Source organism: Grammomys surdaster, unplaced genomic scaffold (assembly GCF_004785775.1).
Source record: "Grammomys surdaster isolate TR1022 unplaced genomic scaffold, NIH_TR_1.0 203, whole genome shotgun sequence".
NCBI classification, from domain to species: Eukaryota; Metazoa; Chordata; class Mammalia; order Rodentia; family Muridae; genus Grammomys; species Grammomys surdaster.
Window position 1 is genome coordinate 803,157 of NW_021604648.1, and position 27,752 is coordinate 830,908.

Consider the following 27,752-nt stretch of genomic DNA (forward strand, 5'->3'; position numbering starts at 1 on the left):
GAAAGAAAGAAAGAAAGAAAGAAAGAAAGAAAGAAAGAAAGAAAGAAAGAAAGGAAGGAAGGAAGGAAGGAAGGAAGGAAGGAAGGAAGGAAGGAAGGAAGGAAGGAAGGAAGGAAGGAAGGAAGAAAGGGAAAGAAAGAGAGAAAACGAGAGAGAGAAAGAGAGAAAGAGAGAGAGAGAGAGAGAGAGAGAAAGGAAGAAAAGAAAGGGAAATATAATTATAGTGGTTAAGTATTAGGCTCTGAAGTCAGATTGCTACATATCTTCATTAACTGTAAGACTATGTAAATTACTTCTTTTCCCAAAACTCAGGTTTTAAAATGTGAATAATAAGGATTAAGACAAATATTTTATTTGGCACAATGCCTGGCAGGCAGCACAATGTTAGCCAGCATCATTATAATCACCTTTGGCTTGTTGCTGAATAAAATAAATGTAAGAGTAAGGAAGACAAAACTTGGCTCTATCTGAAGAAACAAGTTAATAAAATGAAAATCTTTATTTGGCAGGAAGGGTGGTTTTGTTGTTTGGGGTTAGGATCTTATCTTACTCTGTACCCTAGGCTTGCCCAGACCTCAATACATGGCCCAGACTGCCTTCACAGTGATCCCTCAGTCTCAGCACCCAAATGGTGGAACCACAGGTCTAAGTAAAATCTTATGTAACATAAAAATGCTTATAAAGAAAAAACTGCATAAACACTGTTACACATGAAGTCATTACAACAAAGTAACTCATGTTCACTCAAATGGGGCCTGGTAAAACTCATTTCCTTAATCACTGAACTTCCTTTGTACAGTGAGTGTGAAGACAGTGAGTAGAAGAAAGATATCTAAATGTGCTACCTCAGAAATCATTTAAAATGTAGACTTGTAAACTGCCCTGGAAATCAACTGTTATATCCTAGTACTCAGTAGAGAAAGCAATAACCCACAGCATAATACAGTCACATTTAATAAAGAAAAAAATAGCACTGCTGGAAAAAATATGCAATAAAATCCAGAGCCAGGGAGCCCCTCTTCATACAGGAGAATCCTTAACTAATATATTAGAGCATTCAGATACATCAATAATTAAACACGATGGAAATCTGGGTGATATCCTACTAAGGAAAAGTATCATCTGCATTGCCAAAACACTGTAAACAGAATCAATTTTTAGGAAGCAATATCCTGGATATGACTGCATAAAATTAAGCTTTCTAATCTTTGAAAACAGATGCCCCATTTGCCAACCACCTGCACCTCTTTTTATGTAAACATGCCATTATGTCTTACCTGGGGACACCACTGGATTCCTGTGAAATAACTGTTGCCTTCTGTACGTAAGCCTAAAAGATTAAACTGAGGTTTCAACTTGAGTGTCCTCATTTAGACACACTAGCTGCTAACTCATCCCTCTCTACAACCAACACTGCATACATTACCCAGCGTCTGAAGTTTTTCTTTAAAAAAAAAAAGTTTTTATTTATTTATTTATTACATGTAAGTACACTGTAGCTGTCTTCAAACACCCCATAAGAGAGCATCAGATCTCATTGTGGATGGTCGTGAGCCACCATGTGGTTGCTGAGATTTGAACTCATGACTTCTGGAAGAGCAGTCAGTGCTCTTAACCGCTGAGCCATCTCACTAGCCCATCTGAAGTTTTTCTAAACAGGGAACCTCTTCCGTCCTTATTTCATGGATCAAGGATATACCAGTCCATGTTCTACCTTGGCGGTTCCCTTTGCCTAAGTCGCATGTACCCTGCGCCACTCCACTCTACTTCACCCCACCCCACTCCATTCCCTTTCACCACAGTTACATTCACACAGTACCTTCTCTACTCAGAACCTCATTCTGACTTCTTCAATGATTCCCAAGAACTACAATAATTTATCAAAATGTCTCCTTTACATAGTTCAAGTGAAATTTTTAATATTCCTCTTAAGGTAATTGGTAGTAAATTTTCACTAAAACCCAATCAAAGTACAAGTTATAAAATAATCCCTAATTACCTAGCATTTTTCAACTTAAAAGGCATTTTCATACCTGTTATCTCATTTGATCCATGAGAAGTCAACTACTATTATCCCCATCCCGAGAAACTGAGAAAGTCAGTTGTCCCAAGAAACCCAAAGTAAGTAACAAAGCTGGAATTTCAACCAAGTTCTTGTCATCGCAAACCAATCCCCTTTCCACATACAGTCTCCTGACCAAGGAAGTAAATGGTGAACCAGATTTCTAAATTCCTCTTAAACAAATTAACTACCTATACAGACAAGCACCTAGAGAAAAATGAACTCTTACTAGTTTAATAGTATCAACATGCAAAAATAGGATAACAGCACTAGAAGACATACATTTCTTTTGGTTTTTTTTGTTTGTTTTTCTTTTTTTTGTTCTTTGTTTTGTTTTTTTGGGGGGTGGTGTGGTGTGGTGTGGTTTGGTTTCTCAAGACACAGTTTCTCTGTGTAGCCCTGGCTGTCCTAGAAATCACTCTGTAGACCAGCCTGGCCTAGAACTCAGAGATCCACCTACCTTTGCCTCTGGAATGCAGGAATCAAAGGCATGCGCCACTATCACCTGTTGAAGAAACCCATTTCTTTTTCTTTTTCTTTTTTTTTTTTCTTTTTTTTGAGACAGGGTTTCTCTGTGTAGCCCTGGCTGTTCTGGAACTCACTCTGTAGACCAAGCTGGCCTCGAACTCAGAAATCCATCTGCCTCTGCCTCCCAAATGCTGGGATTAAAAGCGTATGCCACCACTGCCTGGCTGAAACCCATTTCTTAAAGAGAAAACTACCATAGCATCACTTGGAATAGTAAGTCAAGAAGGATGGAAGCCAACATTTACTAAATACTTATGTTATACAAATAACACAGTTACCATATTATTATTGTAGAGTATCATTCTAGCTTTGCAGATGAGCAATATAAGGTTTATTTAAGCATTAATATTTTGTTCTCCAACAATAGATGAGGCTTATCAAAGATTACCTTATAGAGGCTAGAGAGATGGAAAGAACACTTTTTTTTTTTTTTTTGCCATTCTTCCAGAGGACCCAGCTTCAGTTCTCACCACTCATATTAGATGGCTCAAAACTGCCTATAACTGAATTCCAGGGGATATGGTGCCCTTTTCTTGCTTCCCCATGCATCTGCACACATGTGATACACATGCAAACACTAACGCACATACACATATATGTAAAATTTAAAAATATAATAAAAACTGCCTACTAAGCAGAGTCAAGATATTCGAAAACGGACTTACTAACTCCTAGTTTTGAGAATTTTTTTTGTGGGTGGGGGGTGTTTTGTTTTGTAGTTGTTGTTTTGTTTTTTGAAAATTCTCAAAAAGGAGCTGCAGAGATGGATAAACAGTTAAGAGCACTGTTTGCTCTTCTAGACGACTTGTATTCAACTCCCAGCACCCACATGTCAGCTCACAACTGTCTATAACTCCAGTTCCAGGGGATCTGACATCCACACACAGAAAGACAGACATACAGGCAAAATGCCAATTCACATAAAATAACTATTTTTAAAAAGAATTCTTTAAAAGCATTCCTACAAGCTGTGGTTCAGTGGGTAATAGTGCTTACTATACATACAAGACCTAAATTCAGATCCCAGTGCCCATGTAAAATCGGCATGGAATACCCATCTGTAACTGAAGGGTGACAGGGTGCAAAGAAAGGTGGATCCTGGGGTGGTCACAAGACAACTAGCCTTGCTGAAACAAGGAGCTCCAGATTCAGTGAAAAGTCCTGTCTCAAAAGTCTATCAGAAACTTGAATATATCTTCAGATGTGTCACACTATAACTGAAAATCTAGCATGAATGTTGAATCTGGTAAATAGCCTGTCACCAATTATCTGGGATACCTTAGTTACTTCTCTGAACGAAATTTCTCTTCCTTAAGGTGTTTGTATAGGTAAAATGGAAACAATGCCTACTACCTCTCAGGATTCTCATTAAAATTTAGAGATAACATATGTGAACCACCCAGGGCAATGACTAGCACATGGTAGCTATAATCTTCTCTTGTTCTCTGTGAATTTTCCTAGCCAAAATACACAGCTGAAAATTTAAAGCACAAACACAATATTCTAAATACAAAATAGATTGTTTGGTATTATAGAAAATATTTAGGTGATTTAAACTTTTAATTTCCATCAGATAGTCTGGCTTGGTGTAGCAGGTGCTTAATCATCACAGATAATCAAAATCAACCTGCCTTGAATCGATAAGCCAAACCTCTTCCCTCTTCAGAAGATCCTCCTAGGTACCTAGTAACCACCTGCCAGCCCCAAACTAAAGAAAATTGGCTCTAATTACCCAACCAGCCTGAACAATCTGGAATAAAGGGAATTGTCAGCTAGGATGTTAGTGAAATTATCCACAACAGGAGACCAGAGAATCCAAATACCACCAGGCAGTTATTTCCATGAGAATAAAATCACAATTTATGAGCCCTGCAAATTATACCATTATTAAAACAAACAGCCCATTGAGACTACAGCTATCAGATAAATGGCTTTATTGTCCCCATTGTTTCATCCACTGCCACAAAGAGGTGCAAACTGAATGAGCAGTTACCAGAAGCAGTAATTTCTAGGAAATTACAATGCAGACCTCCATCTTAAAGCTCCTTTGTGCTGGAGTGTACATGCTCCAGGGGGAAAGGTGAAATGAAGAAGCAACTGCTCTTCACCTGCCACCAAACTCAAAAATCCTACAGCCTGACAGGAAGAATTCGTCAGTTTCCCCCCCGGCTTTGTTTTCCCTCTCAGTAGGTCTTTCACAGGCTTGCCCAAGAGGAAGAATCTGAACTGAGCAAATCACCCTATTCATGAGGAAACCTTTACAGTCCTCCAACCAAAATAAACACAGAAGAGACAAGAACTCGGTCCCTGGTTTCCTTGGCTCACAACAACACAAAGTACCTCAAGCTAGAGCACTAAGAAAGTACAAAAGTATGCCATTATTAATATACTAAAACAAAATCACTTTACGCTGTTAGCATCATATAGGTCAAGCTGTATCTCCAGACGTAAACAACCTGAAACGTACTACTGAAATACTGTTCTGTGCACATGGACATCATGGAAGGGGCAAGATAAAGGTAACAACTCACTGACTGCACAGATGCCAATTTTGGAAATGGAAGGAATGCAACTAGCATTTGCTACACAGCAACCACTGCACACAGTACTCCTACTTTTTACCATCCTGAGGTAGAACAGATACATCCTTACTGAAAGGTAACAATTTAAGACTCAGAAAAACAAAGTCACTTACCCAAAATCACAGAGCTTCTAAAACTAAGATCTGAGTTAAATAAACATTCTCTGATTTTTAAATTAAAAACACTCTTCAAGTCAGGTTTTCTCTGTGTGTAGCCCTGCAGTCCTGGAACTCACTCTATAGACCAGGCTGGTATCAAATTCACAGAAATCAGCCTGCCTCTGCCTCCCGAGTGCTGGGACTAAAGGTGTGAGCCACCACTGACTGGCCAAGAGTATTTGTTCCTTTTGTATTGAACTACTGAATTTATTATAAACTTCACTTTCTAAGACAAATGTATAAAGTGAATGATGATCATAACCTCAGGCTTATAGATTTTATTATTTACACAGGCAGAATGGAAACTAAACATAAGCAGAACTCTTGGAACTACGAGCTCATTGCTTATGCAACTTTATCATAGTGCCAGATTTACATTTAGGTAAATGTAAAGACTCAAAAATCTGCTTGGAGTTCTTTACTTATTTATGAAGAAGATCTGTTCATATTAATAGCCTGTGGAACATTGAGCACGGAGAGGGCACCAGAAAGCCTCACAGGGCCTCAAGGTACCTAAACCTAAACTTTCCTGCTTCAAAAACACTAAAGCAGGTTCACAAGACAACACGAGCTCTAGGCAGAGCACTAAAGCCCTCAGTATCCTCTGGACCACCAATGGAAACATGAAATGGTAATGATGGCTTCAGGGGCTTGAGAGTCTCCTAGACGTTGAGCACCATGCCAATCCTCAGTGTACACTCTCCTTAGTATCTCTCAGTTGTGTTTGAGCAAGTGGTAGTGTCCTCATTTTACAAATAAACTAAGACTGAGAGATAAAGTAACTGTCTGAATGCTCACTGCATAACCTCAAGAGCACTGTTAAAACTGTGCCATTAGAAACCGCATCAGCTGCTGCTTGAGTTGGAGGCAGAACAGAGAGGAATGATTTTAAAGAGATGCCAGCAAAGTTTTAGGAGATGGTAAATATGCTCACCATCACAACTGTAGTGGTGGTGTGCCATGGACATAATCAGATGGCAAAACTTAGCAAATTACACAAATTTATGTCATTTCTTGTATATTAGTTTTATCTCAGTGAAGCTGTTTAAAGGAAAACACACTCACACACATACACCATGTAAAAACACACAACCACACCACATTTGCTTTTTTTACTAACCACTGACCATCACCTTATAGTATCAACCTTTAAATTTTGTCTGATTACACATATGCCAAGCCAATGGACTATTTCCTTAACTGATATAGTTTCTAGTTTATATTAATAATACATCACTGAAAGTTTTAAATACTTATGAATAACAAGTATTTTTCTAAACAATAAGTTTTAGAATACATTTTCATATAAATATAATGTTAACTATAAAATGTGATTTGGTAAAGGAATAAAAAGCAAAGGCTTTTATATCACACAAACCTGGAAATGAATTACACATTTGATTCCTACTAGTGGATTTAGTCAAATTTCTAAATTTGTGTCCAGTTCTGCATTTACAAAATCAAAGTAAGCAAAACACATGCCTATAGTCCCAATACTCAGACAGTGACAGCAGATTTCTATGAGTTTAAGGCCAGCCTAGTATCCAAAGTGAATTCCAGGTCAGCCCTTCTTAAAAAAAAAAAAGTGTGAGTGGTAATAAGGTTACTGGTCTTACACGGTTCTGGCTGGGTATGTAACCAGACACTACTAGCATTTATTTCTTACAAGTCTGGAAGCTGGGAAGTCCAAAAACAAGGTGCCAGAAAATGCAGGGTCTGGTGAAGATTTGCTTCCTGTCTTCCAAAAGGCACTCTTCTCATTACCCCCTCACATGGTAGAGAACGGAGACAGAGGCATGCTCCTTAGTATGTCTGCTTATAAGGACACTAACACATCATGAGCATTCTACAATCAAGATCTAATTACATCCCAAAGGCCTCATTTCCAAAAACCATCACACTGGGGATTAGAGCTTCAGTATGAGAATTTGGAGGAAACACCAACGGTTAACAGAACTATCATGTACAAGAAATCATGTCATGTACCAAGCACTGAAGTAACCACTTTATTTCATTTAATCCTCACAACAGCTACATAATGTAAATACCACTATATCCTCATCTAATAAATGGAGAAAGTCATAAAAGTATTAAATCACTTTGAAGGTCACATGTCACATAAATCCAACAACTGGGATTTAAACTCATTTGCAAAATTATTCTGATGAATTAACTTGAATGGTGTAAAATAGTATCATTTTCAGTATCAAATAAATAATAGAATTTCTACTTTCCCACCCCATGCTGAGGAGCAAACCCATACCCAAGTGTTCTATCCCTGAGAAACAATACAACCCAGCATACAAACCTGGCCGCCACCTTTTTTTGAGATAGGGTCTCACTCTGTAGCCTGGGCTAGCCTCAAACTCATGGTCTATCCTCTTGCTTCAGCTTCACATTCCTAGTAACTTCTATTATTTAAACCAAGCTTCGCTAAAAATAAAAATCTAGTATATTAAAAAGAAATTGATATTTCATAAATTAAATTTTTAGCCAGTTAAGATTAATCCTATGGCAAGGCAGTGGTGCAACATGCACTCAGGTAGGAGAGGCAGGTAGATCTTTTTGAGTTCAAGGCCAGCCCAGTCCACAATTTGAATTCTAAGACAGCAAGGGCTACATGGAAAAACCCTATCTCAAAAAATAGGGAAAAGAAAAAAGATTAATGGTATGTACTTTACCTAATTCATCCCTAGTTCCTAGAATTATTACTTGTTTTACCCATACAGAAAAAAAAATGGAATTCTGGGATGCTAAACATTCAGTGGTGGTAGAAACAAAAGCTGTATCACCTGGACACAGGTAGGAGGAGTTGAAACCCCACTTTCTCTGACTTCTAAGATGAACTGAAGACTCGGGGCTGTCCAGGGACCCTCCAGACCTCTGCTCTAGACTGGGACCTTCACGGACTGAGCGGCCTCTCCAGTGTGAAGACCGCCACTGTTGGACTACCTGGAGAATATCGTGTAAGCCAATCTAAGAAGCCCGCTTTTTTTTTTAAGATTTTTATTTATTTATTTTATCTGAATACATTGTAGCTGTCATCAGACACACCAGAAGAGGGCATTGGATCCCATTACAGATGGTTGTGAGCCACCATGTGATTGCTGGGAATTGAACTCAGGACCTCTAGAAGATCAGTCAGTGCTCTTAAGCACTGAGTCATCTCTCCAGCCCAGAAGCCCACTTTTAATACATATTCACTGCTTCTGTCCCTCTAGAGAATCCTAATACACCCCAATAAAAAAATAAGTCTGGTACCCAGCAATGGTGGCTTTTAATCCTAGGAGTTGGGAGGCAGAGGCAGGCCTGTAAGTTTGAGGCCAGCCTGATCTACAGAGGAGTTACAGGACAGCCAGGGCTACACAGAGAAATCCTGTCTCCAAAGCCAAAGAAAAGAAGCAATGAGGACTTCTGGTCTGGGCCCGAGCATAGAGCAGGTCACAGGCGGCAGCTCAGCACCCAACCCCAGAAAACCAAGAGAAAGAGGGACTCCCAGGAGCTTTAACTCAGGCAGCATCCCAGGTAAAAATGAATCACCCATGATGTCTGCTGTTAGAAGTTCTAATCCAGATGCTGGCCTCCGAACTTACACTACTCAGACCTTTGAAGGGCCATTGACAAGAACATCAAACAGCTAGAGATTGACATCACCAATCTGAAGAAATCCCTCGTTTCACTGTCTGAAGAGACCTCCTAAAATCGCAAAGATCCTTATTGGACTTGATTTACTCTATTATAATAGAAAAGGCTGCGTACAGCTCTTGACTGTGTACAGCCCTTAAAGAAGAAGGTTGCCTTTACATAGACAAGACAAGGAGGGTTAAAGAGAGCATGAAACAGGTAGTGAAGGCCCTAAGAAAAATCAGAGAGTGAAAGAGACAGATGAAGGCTGGTACAAGAATTGGTTTTCAGCCTCTCCAAGGTTGTCAACCCTATTTCCTCCCATCTTGGGACCATTATTTGGGTTCTTTTTGCTTTTTTCTGCTGGTCCTTGGCTCTCAAATAGGTGGACTAACTCTGTGATACAACAGATAAATAATTTGGTAGCAAAACCTACTCAGATACATTATCATAAGTTAGCTATGGAGGACCACGAGACTCAAGATGAGGTTGTTACTTTATACAGGGTGTCTCCAAAACCCATCTCCACCCAATCTAAAAGGAGGGACTTCCGCCCCTAGATCAAGCAGAGAGGGGCCACCCAGAACCCCCTCTGTCAGGCAATCTGAATTCTTGTGTAGGCTGCGAGGCTAAGCACTGCAAGGGAATATAAATAAAAGATAAAAATATCTATCTGGGTTCCCTGAGGGACAAGCCTGACTGCATAGGGGTTGATGTCAAAAGTATTCCCTCTCCAGGAAAAAGACATCGGGACGGGTATGGCCCTCATGCCTCACTGGACAACGACAGGGGGACTGGAGCCATTACAAGGTCCCCTTCAAATACTGGAAGTCAGGCCTCTATCCCCACCTTTGCAAGTTTAGAATTGCCACAGCCCTTCTATACTTAGAGAAGGGAGGAGATGTCAGGGGCAGCCCTGCTTACACACTGAAGGCCTAAAATCAGCCATAGGCCTAAAATCAGCAATAGGCCTGTCATACATGTATACTAACACCAAGTCTTGGGTCTCAATGGAAAAACATGGAAACAGATGGCTATAAGCTAATGTAAACAGGCAGCTTTTGTGGAAACTTACAAGCCTGAGTAGTCATAGACCTTGTAAATAGATAGCCTTGGCAGACAATACCAACTTAGATAAGGACAAGCGAGTCATAGGCAGAGTCATAGTGACTTGTCCCCGAACCTTCACCCAGCCAATACCTGGTTCTGATGATATCTGTATTCCCCCTGATCACCCACACTCCAGTGTCATTCCCTTCCCCACATCCTGCCTTTCTGTGTTTATAACCTCTGTGTGAATGAATCACGATTTGAGAAAAAATAAATTATAAAAAAAAAAAAGAAGCAATGAAACCAACTGTGAAAATGCACACAAATTAAAAAACTATTCAGTCTCACAGAAGGAATGCAATGCTTACACAAAGATTATTCATTTAATAAATCTCAAATCTCAATTTGTAGCTATACATCTTTTTTTCATTCTGTATGATAAGACACACATATGAAGAGTTTTTGCTATGTAACAGTACAAGAAACTGACTCAAAAGATCTAAGACACCCATGCAACACAGTTGCAAGCTGAACTAGCTGCTTTTTTCATAAAACTCCATTTTCACTTGAACAAACAACTGGCAGACAAACCATAATTATTCAGACTTGGATGTTTGGCAGACACTTTTTCAAAAATGAACAATGTGAGATTGTCACTCAAGGAAAATAACTGTCAGTATTTGTTGCGCATGATAAAATCTGAGCCTTCAAGAGAAAATTGGAAAAGATTTGTCTGAGGGGATCAGTAGAAAGATTAATAAATGTCACATTTTTTTTTACATTATACAGTAGGAAACATCGAGCTTTTTAGAAGATCTGAGTGACTCAGTGCTGAGCTGTGTAAGCCCCTCTAAAATTCATGTTGAAGCCTTATATCCCAATAAAATAGTAACTGGATTGGAAATTGGAGCCTCTGAGATAGTCAAGCTTAGATTATTTATAATGGGGTTTAGATGAGATTGAGGGTACACTAACGATGAAATTAGCACACTTTTTTTTTCCTTTTTTGATTTGTTTTGGTTTAGTTGTTTTGTTGTTTTTTTGTTTTTCGAGAAAGGGTTTCTTTATGCAGCCTTGGCTATCCTGGAACTCACTCTGTAGACCAGGCTGGCTTCAAACTCACAGAGATCCACCTGCCTCTGCCTCCCAAGTACTGGGATTAAAGGCCCAAACCACTACTACCCAGTTGAAATTAGTACCCTTGGGGTGGGAATAAAAAAGAAATTAGCACCTTTATTAAAAAGAAATACCAGAAAGAAGGCCATGGTGTCACATGCCTACAATCTCAGCATTTCAGAGGCAAAGGTAGGATGATTAGCAAGTTTGAAGCCAAACTAGGCTACATGAGACCCTGTCTCAAAAATTAAAAAAGGGGCCTACAAGATGGTTCAGTGGATAAAAGTGCTTAGTACCAAGCCTGACAACCTGAGTTTGACTCTGAGAACATACATAGTAGAAGAAAACCACCTGCCAGAAATTATCCTCTAACCTTCACAGTGAATTTACACACACACATACATTTAAGACAGGCATGACACACACAGATAAAGGAGCTCTATGAGTTCCAGGCCAGACAGGCTGAATATATATTCAAGACCTGTCTAAAAAAAACAAAAACAAAAACAAAAACAAAAAAACCCAAACAAACAAAAGAAAGAGATAGACACCAGAAAACTTGACTATGTTCTCAGGAAAGCCAGCAAGCACACTCACCATTACCATTCACATATATGACTATACAAAAAGCAGTAGCCACTTACAAGAAGAAAACCCTCATCAAAAAACTAACATAGCTGGCATCTTGATCTAGATTTTTCTAGCCTCTAGAACTATGAGATACTTTTCTATATTTAAGCCATCTGTTTCTTGATGTGCTGTTATGGATCAATATTTTTTAAATAACCAAAGTATGATACTAACAAAATTATGAGTGGTCTTCAGAACTGGTCAAGGTTCAAAGGAGACAATTACATTTTAATGTAACAATTAAAATTTTCAAAAAACAAGTCTTAAGAAACTACAGTTGGCAGATGGGCAGTGGTGGCACACATCTTTAATCTCAGCACTCAGAAGACAGAAGCAGGTGGAGTTTGAAGCCAGTCTGTCTACAGAGTTCAAGGACAGCTAGGACTACACAGAGAATTCTCTCTTGAAAAAACAAAAAGGCTGGGCAGTGGTAGCACACGCCTTTAATCCTAGCACTTGGGAGGCAGAGGCAGGCGGATTTCTGAGTTGGAGGCCAGCCTGGTCTACAGAGTGAGTTCCAGGACAGCCAGGGCTACACAGAGAAACCCTGTCTCAAAAAAACAAAAAAAAAAAAAAAGGAAAGAAAAAAAGAAAGAAAGAAAGAAAGAAAGAAAGAAGGAAAGAAGGAAAGAAAGGAAGAAAAAAGAAAAAAGAAAAAGAAGAAAGAAGCTACAGTTGTCAAGCTGTTCTATAGTATCAAGAATATTCACAACTATCTAAAAAACAGATTAAAAGAAATTCTTGGGACTATTTGCTTACTTGCTTGGCTGATTTTGACATAGGGTCTTCTGTGTAGCTCAACTTAACCTCTCAAATGCTGGTGTTACAGCATTCTTTCCTTTCCTAACCCAAAAACCTATGTGGGACTTGGATTTTCTTTGTATATGCCATACAAAACAATCAATAGCAATAGACTGAATTCAGGAGTACATAAGAATCCAGACAAATATTTAGAAGGTTAGAAAAAGAAATGTTTTTGCTTATTTTTTCTAAAGGAGGTTCCAACTTGCTATGGAACCAAGAACAAACTCATCTTTCTGCCTCTATTTCCTAAATCCTGAAATTACAGGTGTGCACATGATATCCAGAAGAACTTCTTTCCAATTTATATTTTCTACATAAGTATACAACCACTGCTATAGTTTATATATTTGTGCCCTTCAAAATTCCTGTTGAAACTGAATCCCCATTATATATGGTAGTATTAAGAGGTAAGGACTTTGGGGAAGTGATGGGAGTCCTGAGGATTCTACTCCTGTGGAACAGAACTTAAATCATGATAAAAGGAGTCTCCCACCCCTTATTCTTTTGGCCCTTCAACCCAAAAAAGACACAGCTTTGGTCCCTTCCATAGAACACAACAACAAAGAATCATCTTGGGAACAAAGAAAGTTTCTTTTCTGAACACCAAATCTGCTGGCATCAAGAATTCTGAGAAATTTCTATTATTTATAAATGACAGTAAAAGGCAAACTACAATACCGGTACCTACTATACATACTGTCTACCTACAAGAAGTCAGTAACACTGGTCCAGAGTATGATAGAGCTTCTTTATTTTAACACTTTCTTGGATAATTCTATTTAACAACCAAGACATTATCTAAGTAATTTCAGACTATTGATTTAACAGTGTAAAACCAGGATTGTTTACATACAATAACTTTAAAAGAACAAGGGATTATTTATTAGAGTTTTGTTTTTTAGCATTGTTGGAGATCAAACACAAGGCTTCACACATGCTTCTCAGACTCTGCCACTGGATGCCCTCAGATGCAGACCAGAAGCTCTGGAACAATGCAGACTAAGTTTTGTTTTGATTCATTTGCAACAGGGTTTCACTTTGTAGCTCTCAGTGGTCTGGACCTCACAGAGATCTCCCTGCCTCTGCCTCCTGAATGCTAGTTTAAAGGCATACGCTATAACACCCCTTGTAGACTAAGTTTCCAGTATTAGCTATTCTCTTACTAGATATGTAACCAAATGTAAACTACCTAATCCCTATAGGTCCAAAATGTTTGAGTCTTTAAAACATGGGCACAATTCTCTACCCAGTAGTAATATGAAGATTAAGCTACATATGGAAGACAAAAACATCCAAGTATTACCTACAACTGATATGCAACTACCAAACTGTTTTGTCTACCTTTAGCTCCTCCTTATCGTAAAGTGAAAATAGTGCCACTTAAGCAATGTGTGTACTACAAACTGAAGAATAATTTAATGTTTGCAGAAGTAAAAATAGCACATTTACATATTTTATTTGCAAATATAAACTATATTCCAAGGTCATCACACCCTCAAGAAAGTTACAACTAAGTGAGGGTAAAGACAAGAAGAACTAAATCGGAGTCTAGAAAGATGCCTCAGTGGTTAAGAGAACTTATTACTCTTGCAGAAGACTCTGACTCAGTTCTAAGCACCCAATGGTATTTTACAAACATCTATAACACTAGTCCCTGGGGGGGGGGCCAACACATTCTTCTGACCCCTGCAGGCATGTGCAGGAAAACACTCATTACATATAAAATATTTTTTAATTAAAAAAATAAATAAAAAGGCCAGACATGGTGAGGCACACCTCTAATTCCAACACTTGAGAGGCAGAGTCAAGTGGACTCTGTGAGTTATAGGTCAGCTTGTTCTACATAGTGAGTTCCGGTACAGCCAGTTAGAGAAAAACCCTATCTCAAAAATAAAACAACAAATAAATAAGTAAATTTTAAATCATTAAATTTTCCTAAAGTCAGGCAATCACTAAAACAGAGACATGTACTAGATGTTCTCTAGGAACAGAATAGGGGCACTTTGTTGTTATGACAAACTTAACTGTTCTCAAAGATTTATTTTATTTTATTTTATTTTATTTTATTTTATTTTATTTTATTTTTTATGAGTACACTGTTGCTGTCTTCAGACACACCAGAAGAGGGCACTGGATCCCATTACAGATGGTTGTGGGCCACCATATAGTTGCTAGGAATTGAACTCAGGACATCTGGAAGAGCAGTCAGTGCTCTTAACCGCTAAGCCATCTCTCCAGACCCTCAAAGATTTCTTCAGGAATATTATTGAATGAAAAAGGATGAACAAAAGAGAAATGTCATAAACAAAGTTATGAAATATTAACATAGCTTAGCAACTACAAGGCACTTGATCACCAGTGCTGTGAGTGATGAGAGATAAACCAGGAGTATACACTATACTGCTGGATAGGCATAGATCATAGACACTATGAATGCTGTGTGAACAAGCCAAGGGAGAGATAGAATATGGGAAAGTGACAAGAATATACCCCATAGATCTGTGTCTTGAGTAACCCTATAGAAAGGTAATCCCTTTAAGTTAGGACAAAAACAACAACAAAAAAATCAAGCATTTTAACTTTTGTGGGTAGTAAGTATACAGAGCCAGAGGTCAGAAGTAGACAGCAGTATGAGTTGTTTTGGAGACATAAACTGAGGACACTGTAATGGCTATAATGGAGGTGGCAGAGAGAGAGAGCGAGCCAGAGATATGTCTGAAGCTCAGAAAAGAGCTCTGAGCTGGAGAAAGGAATCTGACAGCCATTAACATATGGGCAAGACTACTCACGGGATCAAGGAAGTCAGTCCAGTGAGCCAGGAGGGAAACCCTAAAAGAAATCAACGCTCATATACAGAAGATAAAAAGAAATAAATATAAAGAAAAATGCCAACACTTCTTGAAAGGCAGAAATAACAAAGATTTTTGTCATCTATGTCAGCTATTTTCAGAATTCCTAAGAGGCATGATGGCACATACCTACAAAACCAGAACTTTGGAGGCTAAAGCAGAAGGAACACTGAAAACCTGAGGCCAGATCACTCATCTATGTGGTACGTCCCAAGCTAGCTCCATCAGCCTGATGACCTGAGTTCCATCCCTCACACCCAAAAAAAGGAAAAGAGAAAAAGATTCCCTCAAGCTGTACTCTGACTGTCACCATGCACCATGACACAAACACATACATGCAAACACATTAACTAATTATATTAATTTAAAAAAAACCTTGCTGGGCATGGTGACCAGTAACTTTAATCCAGCACTTCAGGGAACAAAGACATTCAGATCTCTATGAGTTCAAGGCAAACCTGGTCTACACGAGATCCAGGACAGCCAGGGCTACTTAAAGAGGCTCTGTCTCAAAAAACAAACAAGTATCAAAAAATGCTGCCCCTGCTAAACAGCAAACCAAGAAGGGCAAAATATAAATAAAAAAATAAGTAAGTATAAATAGAAATAAAAAACATGAACAGTAGAAGCTCAGGCTGGATAAATAGTTCAACAGAGTGCCTGCCTTGCCTATGTGAGACACTCTGTTCAATTATCAGCATCAACAAAAAATAAGAAAAGTTTTGAGCTGGATGTGGTGGCACATGTCTGCAATCCCAACAATTAAAAGGTGGAAAATACTGAGTAACAAAAGTTTCAAGAAGGAGCTCTCAAGTAAAATAAAGATATCAATAATGATAATAATAGCTACTATATTAAATATCTATTATGTGTATCCACATTACAGGTATCTTATCCTTATTTAATTCATGTATCAACCCAACAATGAGTATCAATTTCCTCTTCAATATGTACAAATAGTCTTTCTTACTCTATTACTCTCTGGAATTGTTACAGAAAACAAAAAGGGAAGTAGCTATATTTGTCAGAATAATGGCAAACAAACAACATATATTTCCCACTTCAATAAATCCTTAATTTTTTTTTCATTCTTAGCTATCAAAAACATTTAATGTAGCATCAGATCCCCATAAGTTCACTAGGTAGGAATCCTGTAGCCCTTTCTCCATCCCACTATAGCTAAAAATCTTTAAATTTCAAGGGAAAAACTAGGGAATAGCTATCATGTTTGCCCCCATTCTACTAGAAGAATCTTTAAGACAGACAATAAACCAAGTCTAACAAGCTTTTAATGGTGTATAAGTACCTTGGTTTCAATTTGGTAGATAACATTTATATAATCCTTTACAACTTAAAAATATTTTCGACAGGCAGTGGTGGCACACGCCTTTAATCCCAGCACTTGGGAGGCAGAGTTGGAGGCCAGCCTGGTCTACAGAGTGAGTTCCAGGACAGACAGGGCTACACAGAGAAACCCTGTCTCAGAAAAACCAATAGATAGATAGATAGATAGATAGATAGATAGATAGATAGATAGATAGAGATAAGATAGATAGATAGATGATATGGAATATTTTCCATTATTGTATCACTTGGGCCTAAGTTGATATATAAATTAATGAATCTATCATTAATGAATATAGATTACAAATTTCTTGAACAAACATTTCTTCACATTCAGGTTGCTAAGTTTCTAGTATGTGCAACTAAGAATTTCCTATTTGTGGTACTCTCTGTATTTCAGCTGAGAGATGGTCCCACATAATCAGGTAAAGGCCAGTGAACCAGGCAGGCTGCCTATGTGCAAAATGAAAGATGTATAAAAACATAACTAGAAATGTAGAGTGAGCCAAGAGTGTGGTACATGCCTATGATCAGCTAAGGTAAAAGAGGATTTCAAGTTTGAGATCAGCCAGAACTACAAAGCAAGTTCATGTCAGCCTAAAATACAGAGAGATGTTGTCTCAAATAATAATGACAATAATAGTTTGCCAAAACATGACAAGAAGCTACAAGCTAATATAGCAAAGAATTAGAATCTAGGGTATCTACAGTTCCTACCAATGACTCCCAAAGAGAGCTTTTCAGAGCTCATAACACGACTTCCACAACCACCACTCCTCATTCTATCTTCAACTAAGATTGATCTACATTTGAGTAATTTGATCATCCATAAAGACAAATTTGCTTCCTTTCTATCTAGACTACCCAGATTCTTTAGTATCTGCATACACGTACAATAGAAAATGTTATGGGTGCCGGGCAGTGGTGGCGCACGCCTGTAATTCCAGCACTTGGGAGGCAGAGGCAGGTGGATTTCTGAGTTTGAGGCCAGCCTGGTCTACAGAGTGAGTTCCAGGACAGCCAGGGCTACACAGAGAAACCCTGTCTCAAAAAAAAAAAAAAAAAAAAATGTTATGGGCACTGGGCTCAGTGCTTGAGTATATACTTAACCTGAGGGAAGCCCTAATCTAAAGGGAGGGAAAAAACAGGGAATTAAGTGGTAAGGGGATAATACACACTCATTTTCCCTTTTTACTTTTTGTAATTTCCTATTTATAATATATATTTATTATTATAACAATAAAACAGATAATGCTCTCTATAGTTAAAACATAAAAATAAGGCAGAAAAGGAAAAATAGGAAAGGAAAATTCAGGAAAGTTATTACTTCTAAGGGAGAAGAAAGATTTAATCAGGCAGGAGACAGGGCCATCCAAGAGGCTTTAAAACACTAACCCCTGATTGGTGTGTACTTCTGTGGTATAGGGCTTTGCCTGGCATGTTCAAGATCCTAGATTTGATCTGGATAGAGATAGGAAACAAAGGTGCTGAAGACAAAGACCTCTGATCCTATAACATGAATTCAGGAGGCTAAGGCAAGAGGATCATTCTTGGCCTACAAAACAGGACACCATCTTTGAGTAACAAAAGTACTAGAAATCTCCTTTTTATCAAGTGAGTTAGTGAGTACACAAGTCTTCAACTTGTTATTCTTTAAATTGTGAATCTGTGCTAAATATACCTTTATACACATGAACTATTTCATCATTTAAAAAGGAGATATGGTCAGGGTCTGGGAACCAGAATTCTAGGAAATAATCCACATTCTTAACATCTAACATTATATTTAAGGCTGTAGCCCTTAAACAAAGCATTTTATTACTCTCAGCATAGGCTTTATTTGCTCAATCAGGAAGCTAGCAGCTAACTTCTTTTTGACATTTAATGAACTGTTTAAAGTTCCTAAACTATAAACATACAAACTGTAGATTAATTGTAGTTTCATAATAATGTAACATAATAACTTCTTTATAAACAAAAGAATGCCATAATACTGAGAACACAGTGGCAGGGTAACATAGCCATTCACCACTCTAGCTTCTGCCTATCTCTCCGTGATAATAAAAACCAATATTGTTTTAATATACACTATATAACACATTGTGCTAAATGCTTTCTTAAATTATTCTCTTTAATCCACCAGACAACTTTAACGAGGTTAATTTTATTGTCCTCACTTTATAGATAAGTTCATTGTGCCCAAGGTCACACATGTAGCAGCAGTGAGTAAGCGTCAGACTCCGCTCTTCCCACTGCATTCATTTTGCCTCACTCCTAAACTTAAAGCAGTCGGTCCCTCTCACGACACTGAAAGCTCCCTGACAACTGCTCGCTCATCTCCATCTCCCCTAGCACCCAGCAGGCATTAAATAAATAGTGAACATACATTTTATATATACAGTGTATTTAAAACATGAACGCATTTGTCTCCTTTAATGGCCTTTGTGAAGTATGAATGTTTTGTTTTGTTTTGGCATTATAACCACAGTTAAACACACAAGTCTAGACTTTCAATGTATTCACCATGTTATGCAATCATTATCACTAAGTATAAAAAGGGGTTTATGACTTTACTGAAATCACTCCACTTTCAAATGTTGGAATCGGGATTTGAAGTCAAAACCCTTGATTCATAAATTCTTGAGCTCTTCGTTTTACCCAGGGTACCAATCCCTCCACCTGTTCTCCACTTTTTACCAGTGTCTGCTTCACAACTGCCCAGGTAAACCATGACTATTGGAAAAATAAATCTACCCAAACAGTTCTCCCATGTGACCTTTTCTTATTTTGAGGTTTCAAAAACTAGGGCTTTAACATGACCAGCCCATCTCCAGGGCTTGCCTGCAGATCCACAAAAGCAAGGACTAGATCCCAGTGTCATGAGGGAAGGGGTGGATTACACTTTTAATAAATTAAGAGGTAACTACTCAAGCTTGAGTTTGTTTGGATTTTCTGTTTGTTGGTTTGGTTTGGTTTGGTTAAAATCTAGAAAGCATTCTTAAAAAAAAAAAAAAAGTAACATTTCCAAGTCCAAGGATAAGTCCACCCTCTAAATGGGCATTTTTATGTGTTCAACTATGAAAACCAAGGAAAATGCTTTGTTTTCTAGCTGAACACTAAAACTTTAACAGAAAACAAAAAAATTTTTTTAATTCCCATTGATATCAATTTTATCTTCTTTCCATTTCTTTTTTTTTTCCTAGACTACACTCTAATCAACAGCCACTTCAAGTTTAACATATCATAGTTAATGCAATTAAACCTGAAAACTGTTTCCCTAAAGATGTTCCCTCTCTTTGCATTCCTCTGGGCCTTCCATCCCCAAGAATAAACTCATCTCTAAGCTTTAAATCAAATTTCTAATGAGTAGATGGCGTTATTCTCTTATGCAATGTGTCTACATCAACAACATCCCCTTAATAAAATATGGTTGTACATTATACTTCATTTATTCACACCTGACAGAATTCTGATCACTTGTATTTCTTTAGAAGAAAATTCAATCTATAAAAACAGCCCAATTATTTTAAACCTTATCATATAATGTCAAGAGAATCAAATGAAAAACTCCATCAGTACCAAACCATCTTACCAAAGAATGAATATTTATTACATTTCCATATTTCCTATCTTCTCTCTGTTTACATAAAGCAGTGGTGCCAAGACTCATCTCAGGATTATTAGCCTGCAATACAATGATGGACCTAATTGCCTTGCAAACCAGGACACCAATAAATGGAGTCTTCAAGCAATCAATTTTATTGGGGGGAGGTGGGGCTTGCTAACCCCTTTCTGCATACATGCGCCTTGCCTGCCTAGAAAATAAATTCAGTCTTCCTATTTTTCAGTCTCATTAATCAGTTCTCAAGCAAGAATGCACCCTTAACAACCTCAAGTTCATCAAAGTCCATTTAAATTCCAAATTCCAGGACTAGTTTCAGTGTACCAGGGGGAGGGGGGAAGGAGAAAGCAGAGACAGTTTCACCTTCTCTCACCTTTCCTTTGAGAGTGGATGTCCCCCTCCAGCCCTCAACTTTCCCTTTTTGACACAGGAACCCCAAGACTCCCACTATCCTTTAATTCTACCTTAAATGGTTCTCTCATAACTTTACCCTTGGCGCTGCCATTTCCAGACAATTCCAACATAAAACAAAAAGGTCAAATTGACAGCATAAAATGTCCTCTAGGAGAATCTTTAATGTACCTGCTCCATCCCCTGTGAAGACCCTTCTATGGCCTTGTTATTATTGTTTCTCACCAAAGCAGCCGCTGTAAATGTTCTAACCCCTAAACCTCTGGTGTGTCTTGGAGGACATCTTAATCCTTCCTTTCCTAAACAAACCAACCCACTCCATCCTCTCTGCTACCTCACCACACTCCATCCTCTCTGCTACCTCACCACAGGTAAACAGCTCATCACAGACATTTCTTCTGCAAAACTGACAGAGAAACATTTTCTTTAGGATACCATCCCCTAACCTTGCTCGACACCTGCCAGAATTCTTTCAGTTAAGTCCAGCTGAGTAGACTTATATACCCTCTACCTCCAACTTCCGCTCAGGGGAGCCACCTTGCTCCCTCCAGAGACTCTAAACTCATCCTAAATCCTTTCCCACTGAGCCCTCATGTCCAATTTCAATCCCTGTCTTTCCTATTTGAGGCCCAACTTGCAATTCACTCCCTCCTGTCAGCTTACCTCATCCATCTCCTGTAGTTGGAAGTCTCACCACTCCCAGCCCAAATTCAAACCTCCAGCAGCAGCCTACCTCAAGAAAACCCCAAACAAATTCTACCTCTTCTGTTCTCTCCAAGCCCAAGCTATTTCAGTAAGTATTCACAAATTCCACCATCCCCAGAAGACAACAGCCCATTTCAAGCTCGGGTCTCAATCCATGCCAAACCCCTCACCCCCAGCTCCTACTATCTCCATCTTCCTTCCCCAGGTCCACCCCAAGTCCCACCTTCCGAAATTAGCACTCCCCAGAGTCCCATCCAACGTTTATATCCCACTGGCATTGAAATCATCTCCTTAGCCTCAACCTCGCTCTGATCCCAAGCTGTCAACTGCTTCAGGCCAACCCCAAATCATCACCTTCATTCAGTCCCCTCCCCCCATTAAAAGACATCCCACTCCAATCTCACCTTCCACCTCGCCCCAAGACAATCCCAAATTCCACCTCGATACCCCACACGCCCCATGCTCCTATCCCACATCTGGTTATCTCTCCATGTAAAGTCCTCCCCCCTCACCCCCTCCGCTACCCTCCCCTGACCTGCTGGTGTCCCACCCTCACCCCACCCCCCAGCCCGAATACGGACAAGTCTCCCCCACCAGCCCGCCGTTCCATCGCCACCTCGGTCCCCTCCCCCAAGCCGGCGCGGGGGGGGGCTACCCCTACAGCCCCCACCCTCGTTCTCCCCGGCGCCACCAGCCCAAGCTCCACGGGAGCGGGCCGGGGGGCAAGGGGGGGAGGTCTCCTCACCGGCGAGCTGCTGCAGACGAAAACCGCGGCGGCGGCAGCCGAAGCGGCGATGCCCTTGTCTTCTCTGGAGGCTACAGCGGCGACGCTCTCGTTCCCTCGTCCGTGTCCAGTAGGGTGGTGGATGGCGCGCAGGGACGGGAGCCTCCTCCTCCTTCTCCTCAGCTACTCGGATCTGGATCCTCTGCAGTAGCCGCGGAGAAACCCGACAGTGGGGGAAGGGGACGCTCGGCTGCAGGCAAGAGAGGAGGAGGCGGAGGGAGGGGGCGGGGGACCGCTGAGAAGGGCGGGGGAGGAGGAGTCGGCGCGCTGTCCCGACACGTCCCACAGCCTCAGAGCTCTTGGACTACAACTCCCGGCATGCTCGGCTGCGGCCCTGCGCGGCCTGGATCTCCCAACCCTGCGCGGGTCCTGGACCGCACCCTCTTGGGTCACAGACAATGGAATGAAGAACGACTCCCACGGACTTTCGCGAACTCAAAGACCTCTTGAGAGGGAAGTTGGATATTTCCGCAGCCTCCTCTCTATGAAGCAAAACTCTCTACGTCTCCAACCTACATATGCACCCCCTTCCGCCCGAGGGACTACACCTCCCAGCATGCTGCACACAGCTTCCCATTCTCTCCTTCCGGACCCCTCTCAGACCCGGTACTACAGTTCCCAGGAGTGTGGTCCTTGCGAAATGCTGGGACATGCAGTTCTCAGTCCTTCCTCCATGTTAAGAAAAAAGAAGTGAAAGGGAGAAAAAGGGGAAGGACTATTCCAACCCACTGAGCTTGGGCCTAGATTGGCTACATCACCTGTAATTCTGTACTCTCCTCGCCATCTCCGTTGTCACTGTCTCGCCAGAACTAGTGCAGCAGCTGCTTCACTGGCATCCCTGAAAATCAGAGGACGATTCTGCAACTTGAATCCTCGTGTAAAAAGCACATTTGTTTACATTTAATTACTTATAAGTATTTAATTTGCAAAGATGATCGAAATGTTTAGAAAACAATGCCCACGGTTATTATAGGAGGTTGTTGAATGTGAGTTGAGATGTAGATATTTATCAATAGGGGGCTGATTTAATAAATGGTGTTGCATATATTCAATGTAATGCTAAGCAGCCATTTAAAATGATGGTAACTATCTTTAGACATGAAAGGCTTTTCACAATTTCTTGTCCGAGAGGCAAATTGATTGCCAAAACAGCAAAATTAGACAGGTTCAATTTATTTGAAGTTCAAGGATATAAAAGCATAAGGATTTCTGGGACGAGATTCTCCAAAACATTATCAGTGATTATCTTTGAAAAAGGATTGTTAGGTTTCAAGTTCCTCTTATCTTTATTCTGCCTGAATTGTTTAAGGAAGCACACACTGTTTTTTTGAAACCTGAAGAACTATTTCATACACACACACATACACATTCTAAATACAACAACCTCTTGTTTTCCTACCTAGAAACTTTCCTTGGGTCTTCGCTGCCTGAAGGGTGTTTCAGGACTGTGTGTCTACCTTTCTGTAAACTAAGTCAATCCCACTATTAAAACAATGGTGGTTGTGTACTTCTCTGATTGCTGAGACAAAATACCTGACAAGAGCAGCCTAAAGAAGGAAGGAAGGAAGAAAGGAAAGGAGGGAGGGAGGGAGGGAGGGAAGGAGGAAAGGAAGGAGGAAGGAAGGAAGGAAGGAAGGAAGGAAGGAAGGAAGGAAGGAAGGGTTTTTTGTGATTTACAGTTTCATCTTAGGGAAGACAAGTGTCGGGTCTGAAAGAAACTCCGGATAAATGCCTATCTGTAGTGCCTGGCTATTAGCATACCAAAGAGCATGCTGGCCTTCATGATCCCTGGGTTTCATAAGAACCTGTTACAGACTCCATGCTGGCATCTGGCTCTTCTCACCCCATCCACTACTCTAAATTTCTTCAGTTCATGAGCTTCCCCACACACACACACACTTCTCATTCTCCTATAACCCTAATATTTCAGCTCTCTTGGCCTCCTCTCTCTTGGCCCTCTTTCTTGGTAGGCTCTTTCTCTTTCTTTCCCTGCCCCACCTCATGGCCAAGTCCATTCTGTTGGCCATGTTCAGTCTACCACTCTTCTTTCTGCTCTGGACTCTTCCAGATGTCTCTACCTGAACTCTCCTTCCTATCTACAATAAAAACCTTCCACTTAACCATACCACAGAACTATCATGTCATCAGTTTATGCAGTACAGCAGCAGGAGCAGGTCCCGTGAGAGGGAGATGCTTGTTCTCCCTTTTATTCAGTCTAAGAACCCCATCCCATGTACTGAACATATTTAGGGTGAGTCTTCCCACCTCAATTAGCCTAATCTAAATAATCCCATCAAACTGACAAGGTGAACCATCACAACTATAATTTATTAAAGAACATAAAGTTAGCAAGGAATTCTCAATTTCTCTTCTCAAATTATCTTTTTTTGGAGACTTTCTCTGCTCCGAAGTTTCATATAGCCCAAGTTGGACTGGAACTGGCTGTATAGCCAAGGCTGGACTTGAAAGCCTGATTCACCTTCCTCTGCTCTCCAGTGCTGGAAATATAGGCAAGCACCATGTACCCAGCTTTCTCTTTCTTCCTACTCACTCTCAAAACCAAAGCCAGAGTTTTACCTTCCATAGAGCATATTTTAGACAAACTGATTTTCCTTATATCTTAATTCTTATCTTGGTGGTTTCTAATCTGAGGACCAGAGATCATTGTGTTCAGGGTAAGGGAACAGAATTATGATAAAGAGTCTGTAACACTCTACCTCACAAACCATTGTCTGTGGAATGAATAAAATGTATTTGCACCAAAATTTCTTAAACCAAGTGGTTGGTGGTACATGTCTTTAATCCCAGCACTTGGTAGGCAGAAGCAGGCAGGTTTCTGGGTTCAAGGCCAGCCTGGCAGCCTGGTCTACCGAGTGAGTTCCAGGACCCTGTTTGTTTGTTTGTTTGTTTGTTTGTTTGTTTGTTTTTAAGCCAGGCAGGGCTAAAGAGATGGCTTAATAGTTAAAGGTACTACCTCGGCAAGCTTGATACCTAAGTTTAATTCCCAGAACCTACCACATAAAAAGCCTGTGTGGAGGTGAGCACAGCCCTCATGCAGTAAGAGGGGAAATCACCCAGAAGCTAGAGAGACCTTGCCTCAGAAAGATGGGTGGAGAGAATTGACTCCCCTGTCTTTGAAAAAGGAGTGTGGTAATTTGCTTGGTTGGTTAGTTTTTTGGTTTTGTTTTTTGCAATGATGGACATCAAACCTCATATATACTAATTCTACTGAGCTACAACTGCCCTAATTTTTTAAATAGAATTATCTTCAAGATAGACCCTGTCCCATCATTCCAATTGTAAGGAAAGCGTTTCATGTACTTTTAGGCTGGGAGAGATAGATTCTTTTCTCTAGTGCCAGGTTTTGTGGCATGCACCTGTAACATCAGGACCCAGGAGGCTATGTCAGAAAAGTTGAGACTTCATTGTCAGGCTATACTATATAGAGAAAAAGACATTATTTCAAAGAAGAAAATATAAAGCCGGGCAGTGATAGCACATGCCTTTAATCCCAGCACTTGGGAGGCAGAGGCAGGCAGATTTCTGAGTTCGAGGCCAGCCTGGTCTACAGAGTGAGTTCCAGGACAGCCAGGGCTACACAGAAAAACCCTGTCTTGAAAAACCAAAAATAAAATAAAATACAAGCCAGGACCAGTGGCCCATGTTGATGGTTCCAGTAATGAGGAGGTGGAAACAAATGAGGCAGAGTCACAGGTCAGCTTCCATTACATAGCAAGTTTAAGGCCAGTCTGGACCCTGTGTCAAAAGAAAAACACAATCAAATTTTCTTTCTTTCTGTTTTTAACTTTTTTTTTCTTGCCTATGAGTATTTTTGCCCACATATGTATGTGCACAATGTGTGTGTCAGAAGAGGGTGTTAGACCCCCTGAAACTGGAGTTACAGACATCTGTGAGGTACCGTGTATTCTGGAGATTGAACCCAGGTCCTCTGGAGAGCAATCAATGTTTTTAACCACTGAGCCACCACTGCAGCCCCAACACTTTTCTTTTTTTTTCTTTTTCTTCTTTTTCTTTTTCTTTTTTTTTGGTTTTTTTTTCAACCCGACACTTTTCTTTTCTCTATTTTATTTTATAAATCAAGTAAGGCAGAACATGGTGGCACCCCTTTAATCCTAGCATTCAAGAGGCAGAGGCAAGCAGGTACCTGAGTCTGAAGCCAGTCTGGTCTACAGAGCAAGTTCCAAGCAAGACACAGCCACACAGAGAAACCCTGCTTCAAAAAACAAAACAGAGTAGGTAAGTGGATTCCTCGCGCAGCTCTTTTCTCTTTATTGATTGTTAATGATTATTGTTTCAGCCATTATAGGTCTCTGTTAGTCATTATTTCTGTCAGGGCTGCCTTTTTCTTTGTACAATTTTAGCCACTGTGGGATTTTATTTTGATTATTTCTACTAACAGGAATTTCCCCGGGGCCAGCTTTGCAGTGCTCAGGGTTATTGACAAAGACAGGATCATTCACTCTGCTTTCCCATCCATAGTAAGTGGTACCACGTGTAGCTTTAGCTGCCGTCACTTTTATTTTTATGTTGATTTTCTTCTACCATATGGAATTCATTCTACAGTCTCATGAAAACAAACTCAGAGTCGTGATGCCCCTGCTCAAACACTAGCCTTTGCCGGTCACTACCTGATTGATTTGCACTCTGTAATGAATTTTTCCTACTAACGTTGATGGGCTTTTTGCACTTATCTCTCAAAACATCTTTGACAGCGATGGTACCAGTGTGAGATTTGCTTATAACACAGCTCTGGGAGTATACTGACCCATAACTTGGTTGAAGAGTGTTTACCTATCATGCTCAAGGCCCTGAATTTGATCCCCAGCATCAAAATTTAAAAAAAAAAAAAAAAGTCTCCAAGGTCAGGCATGGTAGCGCCACTCACCTGGGAAAAGGAGCCAAGAAGACTAGAGTCCAAAAGTCAACCTCAGCTACATGGGGAGTTTGAGGCCCAGCTGAACTGCACGAACCCTATAATAATAGTAATTTACTCTGGAAACATAATAAAATAGACATTAAAGATTACATTAGAGGAGCTGAACTGACCTTTATTAAAGAGTCAAGGGCTGTATTATTGTCTAAAACATTTTTTGTTTTGTTTTTCAAGACATGGTCTTTCTGTATAGCCCTGGCTGTTCTGGAACTTACTCTGTAGACCAGGCTGACCTTGTAAATCTATTTGTTTATTAAATTATTCATCCTGTGCTTCCTCAGATACACCTCTTTTTTTCTTTTTTCTTTTCTTCTTCTTGGTTTTTTGAGCCAAAGTTTCTCTGTGTAGCCTTGGCTGTCCTATAACTCATTCTGTAGACCAAGCTGGCTCAAACTCACAGAGATCTGCTTGTCTCTTCCTCCTGAGTGCTGAAACAAAAGGTGTTAAAAATAAATTTTATGTGTTTGTGTGTGTATGTGGGAGAGAGAGAGAGAGAGAGAGAGAGAGAGAGAGAGAGAGAGAGAGAGAG

General features: G+C 40.0%; 1 protein-coding gene across 1 annotated transcript in view; it reads right to left on the bottom strand.

Annotated features, from left to right (window-relative positions):
* Nucleotides 1-22,446, bottom strand: part of Fam168a (family with sequence similarity 168 member A) — a 143,291-nt gene extending 120,845 nt beyond the window's left edge. Inside the window, exon 1 of the mRNA XM_028770620.1 lies at nucleotides 22,231-22,446. The gene's annotated coding sequence lies outside the window, so the exon portion shown is untranslated. The remainder of the gene's footprint in view (nucleotides 1-22,230) is intronic.
* Nucleotides 22,447-27,752: the final 5,306 nt, after the last annotated feature.